Below are 7395 nucleotides of genomic sequence, written 5' to 3' on the forward strand. Positions count from 1 at the left end.
GAATACAGGCTCCTGCTGAGCACCATATGCATGTCTGATAGCTGCCATTAAAAATCATCATTGCACACACCAGTCCCTCAAACACAGGCAGTGGAAAATAAACTCAGGAACCCAGCATGGGAACTGCTGGCAAATGAGGACTTTTAGCATTTTACTCAGCCAAAGTACACAGCTACTTTACTCTTGGCTAATGCCTCCTCCTTTCTGAGACACCTAAACCTACGTGCAAAGTGACAGCACTGCTGCAGTTACATCTTTAATCACAGCAGTGGTTAAAAGCCAAAAGTAAGCTAAACATATTGGCATTCTGGCACCTTATGCTGAATAATTCATACGTAAAGTGCTGCAGAAAAGAAACATATGTTCTTGGTCCATAGTGTCTTTACTGTAAAATATTTAAGAATTAGCATAGGATGTATATAGTCAATAGCAGCCCACCAGTGTGGTGTCAGAGTCTCTCTGTACCTTTATATACTCCTTCACTGTGTTGATACAGCACATAATATATTTATATCAAAGATTCAAATCCATTTAGCAAACAAATGGTTCAGGCTACTCAAGCACTTTGAACACTTCTTTACAGTGGACATGGATGATAACCCTGACTTCCTTATGAGAAATGTGCAAAGCTGCCCTTCCCCTGCAAGCATGCAACAGGGATGTCAAAATTTACAGCCCTTTGCAGCATCCAGTCCAACTGATATTGCTCCACATTCACACACAAGGCTTTGAATCCCAGCTCATCACACCGAGCTCAGAATCGGGTCCAGCAGATCTGGAAAGGCACCCAGACACACAGAAAAAACCTTTTGGCACATCGATGAAGAATAGACCTTCCAAAAAAACATCCAGTATACAGATGAGCCCTCAAATTAGTAGAGAAAGCATGACGACTTCAGCAGTGGTGGCTGATGAAGAGACACACACATACACACCTCTGCCACCGATCGTGCTGCTAGGGCATTCATCAAATTAAGTACCAAGAGGAACAACACCTCTGATATCTCTTCATTTGGGGCTCCAGTAAATGAAGCACTAGATTAGGCCTGACAGAGGCCTAATGCAGCTTGAGCTTTTCCTGGTGTAATTAATTGGAACTTCGCCAGCTTGACAAATTGGAATGATGAATCTATCTTGTATGAATAGAAAAAAAAATGCATAATCAGTCAAAGATTTAGTTAAGACAGCTTCTCTCTGACTCCCTGCCATAGCTAAATCCATTAAGGCGAGGAAACATCACTTTAAGAAAAGGCACTGCTCTCCCTATGTTCAATTTATAACTTTTTGTTCTTGAATTTAATGGAGCAGTCAACCTGGACAGATTTGACTTTGGAGGGGAGAGGAAGGGGGAGGTGGGAAAGGTTGTTTTATTTTTAGCATTCTAATCTTCCCTGCGCCTGGGTAGTCTGGGAAAGAAAACAGTCTCTTTGGTCTGAACGTGCATTCCTGGGGCTGGATTTTAAATCTTTGGGGTTACACAGGGGAATCTAATAAGAGCACCCACATACTTTGCCACCAAGATGATTCAGTGATAAAACTTGCTTGTCAAGTTTTTCCCCTACTAACTTGTTTAATTGCTGGTAACATTTAGCCAGTAGAGGATGTGATAGATTGACTGCTCTGACAGCACTGCTTTTTCCTCTCTAATTACCACCTAGTTGTAAAGGCCCTTTCCTGACACATTTAATGGAGAGGCAGAGAGAAAACAGGTTTGCTTACTTTTAAAATATATTTTTATCATTTGGCAGTTTTTTTCCATATATTTAATTTAAACCATGTGCTTCCCCTCTCCCTCCATCTCACCTGCTCAGTCATAAGACCCAAATTTCGAAAAATCAATTAAGCAGCTAATATCCCCATTTGTACTGGATGTTTAGAAAAACTTTACATTTCCTCTTCGAGGCTGTGGGCTGCAAAATAAGTTACTTACACATGACGGAAGAAACGCTTGTTGGTTAAGTGAGACTTGACAATGATGGTTTTCATTTCAAACAACCCAGAATTCCTCCTTGGCTCGCAGACGCGAAAGTGCCAGGCAAATGTTTAGCTGACATAATGCAAGCGACTGGCCATAGATTTATTTGACAAACAGTTGAGCAGACAGCCCTATATTGCACTCACTTGTACCCCACACAACCCCACCGGAGCCAGGAGGATTGTGCTGGCAGGAGCAGAGCAGGATTAAACCCAAACACTGCGGTTCACGCATCGAGCCATTTGCTTTTGGCCACTGGCCAAGCTGACAGCCACATTTAAATAAGCCACCTGCTGAGTAGGGAGTTTAGAGAGCTAAGTGCTGGGGAGAGCTTTAGCCCAAAAGTATATTGAACTTACGCAATAAGGCGTGAAGTGAAAGGATTTCAGTGACAAGGAGTACTAGAGGCCATATTATGGTCCTGACCTCTTGTTCTAGGTCAGATACAGAATAGTTGCTGGGATCCTCCCTTCCTTGCCTATTTTACCTAAAATATAACACCCAGAAGCTCCATACAGAGGACACCATTCCATGCATGTCACAAGGAGTGGACTAAACACAGCGGATGCTCAAATTCCTTTTTGTTATCTCTATCAGTGCTATCAAACAGGATATGTTATTTCCTTCTAGATACTGTTGTGATTTTATTCTTCAGAAGAACTGGACTGTGTGTGTCAGAGGCAGAAGCTCTTTCCCAGGATAGCTGTGAGATCTCTCTTTTCCCATGCACTCCCTTAGCACTAGGCTTTGTCAAGGTCACCTCGTCATCTCTTTCCATTCCGTTCTCACTCTCTTTGTCAATTTTAACAAAGATGTCTGTAAGCACCTGGAGGCTGAAACAGGACCATGCACTTTCTGCTGCTGATTATGTGTGAAAAAATAACAACTTCCTGATATTACCAATCCAGTGACAAAAATCTCTCCAAAGAGAAAGGCTGAACAGTGACAGCAAGGCAAGCAGTTCTGCTGTTCCAGCCCAGAACAGCAGTAGATTGCAGAAGTGTTATTTGGCTTTCTTAGCCCCAGATTGGTCAAATCAAACCTAACCAAGTTCTAGCTGCAAAGAGCCATGGGAGGAAGCCTGCTCAGCATCAGACAGGACAGCTCCCCCAGCACTCAGACGCTTTAACCACATTGCTTTTCCTCTGAACTTCAGAGGGGCACACCTGATGTATTTGAATTATCTACAGTTGTGTAGATATCCACCTACAATTGTGGGTGCAATTTACATTCTCACTTTCCTCATTTGCACTATTGCTGCTGCTTACCTTTCCCCCTTCTCAGTCTTTGTTCAGAGGGCCAGGATATGGCCTCCTACCAGTGGAAACTACCAGCTTATTTCTTACTTCTTTACCCTCAAAAATGTCACACGAATGACTTCTGACTTGGTGGTGACATGGAGGTTGTCAAGTCAAGTTTAGCAGCTGACTCACAGGCCATTACTCACCCAACTGCCATTCCACTTTTAACCTCCCCAGCCTGTGTTTAAAACTGAGTATCACACCCTGTAGCTATGCTGCTAGGAAACACATTAAGAGCTTCATTTGAATAAAAATATGTTCTTTTCAGTGCAGAAAAAGTTCCTATTTAGATATAGGAGATGACAAGCAAATTATTTTAGTGGCAGAGGACTTGAACCTTTACTCATTACAGTATAATATGTCATGGCACTGATTTTATGCAATGGGTATTCAAGAGTTAATGATTTGTCAATTAAGCAGCTGTAGCCAAAAGATCTAACAAATATTACAGAAGCAGTTGTCACAGAAGGTCCTGCTCCCTAAAGTTCTGCAAGCCTTGTCCAGGAGGGATTTGAACATCAGGTCATTTGTTTTTGGTCACATCTCAGATCCTGCCCTGACCATGGGAACGATGTGCCCTACACTCATCGTATTGTGCCCTTTGCTCACCAAGCAAAACAGAGACCAGCAGTGGATTGTTTACCCATTAGAAGGGCTGTGGTTGTGTCACCTCACACAGGACCACAGGAGGTCCCAGAGACTACAGAAGTGACCTGTGAATTATTTATGCAAACACCCACCCTGCACGGCACCTCCCTGCAAATCCACCTGCACACCCCACGTCTGCCCCTGCCCTCAGCTGCTTCTTGATGCAATCAGAGAAATGCACTAAAAAAACACACAACCTGCAGAACAGAGGCATGAGTTTGAAATGTCTGTGCCTGAATTTCTGGCTCCAGAAAGGGCATTTCAGCCTGACAGAACAGTAGAAATTCGAATTCAAGTTTTGAGTTCAGAATTTCTCCCTCTCAGCACTGAATGCACGATGCCCATGCACACACTTGCCCCTTGTACAGAAGGTTTCCTTTCTACTGTAGAGATTTCAATGTAAGCTTTGGGTCCAATTTTTCTCCATCTCCACACTGAATACCCAATCCCTCATACATGCACACACACCTGCCCCTTGTACAGAAGGGAGGGCGTTTTGTTTGTTTTTTAAACTATCCTTTCTGGGCAAGGATGATCAATTGTCTCTGTCTCTTGCTAGTCATGTCCCTATTACAGAAGATCCTGTTCCAATAAATGATTAGTATGTGCAGAATGCATTAAAATGAATTATAATAGCAATCTGATCCTCGGTGCCTCTGCAGAACCTTTCCATCACAGGTGACAGCTGGTTCCCTTGGGCTCAGCTCTGGAGAGACACTGCCAGACCTCAAAACCCAACCCAATAACTTGGGATGAATCTCACCAACTACACAGAACGTGCACTTCTCCCATTGTCTCCAAACCAGGAGAGAGACACCTCAAAGGCTATTCAACAAGCTGGTGTACACAACCTCATCTCAAATAAATGTGAATGCTTTTTTTCATATATTATGTGATTACAGCCTCTATCTGCCTATGGTGCTATGTTTTATTACAGGCCACCAAAAATAATTAGTTGGTGACCCAGAAAACTGATATATAAAATCCTTTTAATCACCAATATGGCTTTCAATTATATAGTGTAAACTTATTAACCTTTTTACTGCTGAGATTTGATTTATGGAATTCCAGCTGCATTAGCATTACAGGAGGAGACAGAAAGTGTCTCCTATGATGTGTTGGGATTAACAACTGGTAGCTGGCTTTGCCATCACAGAGTCTCACAGAGCTCTGGCAGCATCCCGAGTCCCCAGGGGCTCATTTCTATCCAAGCTGTGTGAAAAGTTTGGTCTGTGGAGTGAGACTGTGTAACTGCTGTCACTTTGTATACAAACCAGAGCACACAGGACAGTTGTGGCTTTCAGCAGGAGCAGGGGCTGTGTGAGCACAGGCTGCATTAATAAGCAATTAGGGCAAAGATAGGGCTGCATTTGTAACTCTTCCATGGTCAGAAAATACCTTCTTTCATTTCCAATGCCTGGACAGGCATTTCCCCTTTTGAGTTGTAAGAGAACTCCAGAAAGTTCACAGAAACTCATGCATTGGTATGAGAGTGTTTGTTCTCTTTTTCATGATACAGAAAGAACATTTAATGCTTTGTACAAGGTTCTAGGCATCCCTGGTCATCTTCCCATGGGCTGTGTTCTACAGATCATGCAGAGACCAGCAGCAAATAGGCCATAGTGAAGTGCTGCTAATTAAAAAGCCAAAACACTGATCTGAACTACATAATACATCAAAATCCAATAAAACATATATGTAAGAGGTAAATGCTACCTCACCAGACTTGACTGAAGGATAGAAGGACCTGTATTTCTAGCCCACACACATAATTTCTTTTAAGCCTCAAGAACAAACACAAAAACAATGAATCTTGCCATAACCTCCATTCACAGTTTCCCTTCTATTTCTTGCAGGCTCATTATTTGTAGTTTATTGACAATAAAATAGAGTAGCAATGTTCTGTGAGATCATTTCTGCTATGAACACCTAATGGCCTCTTGGGAGGGCTAAAATAATTAACATATTTGGGTCAAATTTTGCAAATAAACTTCAGTTTTCAATTTTCAAACCAAACTCTCTTCAATCTTAGAAGCCATTTTCCAGATAACCTATTTTTCAGCAATTTGTAATGTGCAAGCATCCCCAAACAGCACAAAGTTGCAAGGTGACATAACAAACATTCCCCACAAACTGAACCAAACCTTCATCACATTTACTTTGGTTTTGTTCTTCAAACTTGAAAAGGTTTGAAAGTCTCAGTGAGGAGAGGCTGTGTGAGGGGGTGATTTGGTACCCTGTGCAAGAGCCATTGTCTGTAGAGAAGGGAAATGCCAGTATTTCACAGACTGATTAGGCTGGAAAAGGACCTTAAAGCTCATCTTCTAGATCCAACCCTTCCATGGGCAGGGACACCTTCAACCAGACCAGGCTGCTCCAACCTGGCCTTGAACATCTCCACAGATGGAATATGTGCCACCATTTCTCTCAGGTTCCAATGCTGTTGAATGAGACACAGCTGCCCACACAGGCACTTCTTTGGCTGCAAAACTGAGCCCCATTCCCTTCAGGCAGCCCCAGGTCAGTGGTTCCTTTGCCAACAGGTTTGTAGAGGTTCACTGCAACCCCTGCACTGGGCACAGACCCCAAATCCCAACTGCCCAGCTCATACCTGGACATCCAGCAGGTTCATCCCAAGGCCAGCTCTGGCATCTCTGTCTCCACAAGCTGGGATTTGCAGTGCAGCCCATGTGTTCTAGCCACACCAGCTCCTCCAGGCGCTCATGAGGCCCATCACAGACACCAGGAGATTTTTTAAGGGTGTTCTGTGAAACAAGGAGAATAAAAATCAGTGGCACTACATAATTCAGCCAGTGCCTTTCTTTGCCCACAAATCTTCATTTGATCAGCTGGGGAAATTATGAACTGTCTGAAAATAATGCAGTAAAGCTGGTCAATGACAATTGTAACATAAAGACTAATAGAGATGGTGGTGTGACTCTGGTATATTTTGTTCTGCTAAAGCCCATTTATAATTTTTAATAAAAACAGTAATACTTTGCAATAAGTGGACATCATTTAATGCTCAATTACTATGAAATTCCTTTGGAAATACATATTAAGCACAGCAGCTCTGTATCTATACCAGGAGGGTTCCTTGAGATTGATGTTATCACAGGGAATACTAGGGGAATGTCAAGTCCAGCACCAGTGCACTCAATATTTTTGCCCTCTGGGTCATGCATCTTTTCCTCCCCCACCCTGACATTTGAGATGAATCTTTATCTATGTGGAGAGGAACCTTATAAATTATATACATGCTGCATTAAAAAAAAAAATAAATTTGCAACACAGGCTGGCAAGGCCATTAACTGAGACATTTTTGAATAACAATACAAAAGGTACAGCTCCTAAACAGGCAATTTTCTCTTGAAGGCTAAAAGGTTTCTAAACCCCCATGTTTATAAAACAAACATTATTCCAGATAAGGCACAACTTTACAGCAGAACTAACTTCAACTTACTCATGATT

General features: G+C 42.4%; 1 long non-coding RNA gene across 1 annotated transcript in view; it reads right to left on the bottom strand.

Moving 5' to 3' along the window:
- Positions 1–6643, bottom strand: part of LOC119705173 — a 78095-nt gene extending 71452 nt beyond the window's left edge. Inside the window, exon 1 of the long non-coding RNA XR_005258163.1 lies at positions 6536–6643. This is a non-coding gene — a long non-coding RNA (uncharacterized LOC119705173). The remainder of the gene's footprint in view (positions 1–6535) is intronic.
- Positions 6644–7395: the final 752 nt, after the last annotated feature.

Source organism: Motacilla alba, chromosome 10 (assembly GCF_015832195.1).
Source record: "Motacilla alba alba isolate MOTALB_02 chromosome 10, Motacilla_alba_V1.0_pri, whole genome shotgun sequence".
In the NCBI taxonomy this organism is placed as follows: Eukaryota; Metazoa; Chordata; class Aves; order Passeriformes; family Motacillidae; genus Motacilla; species Motacilla alba.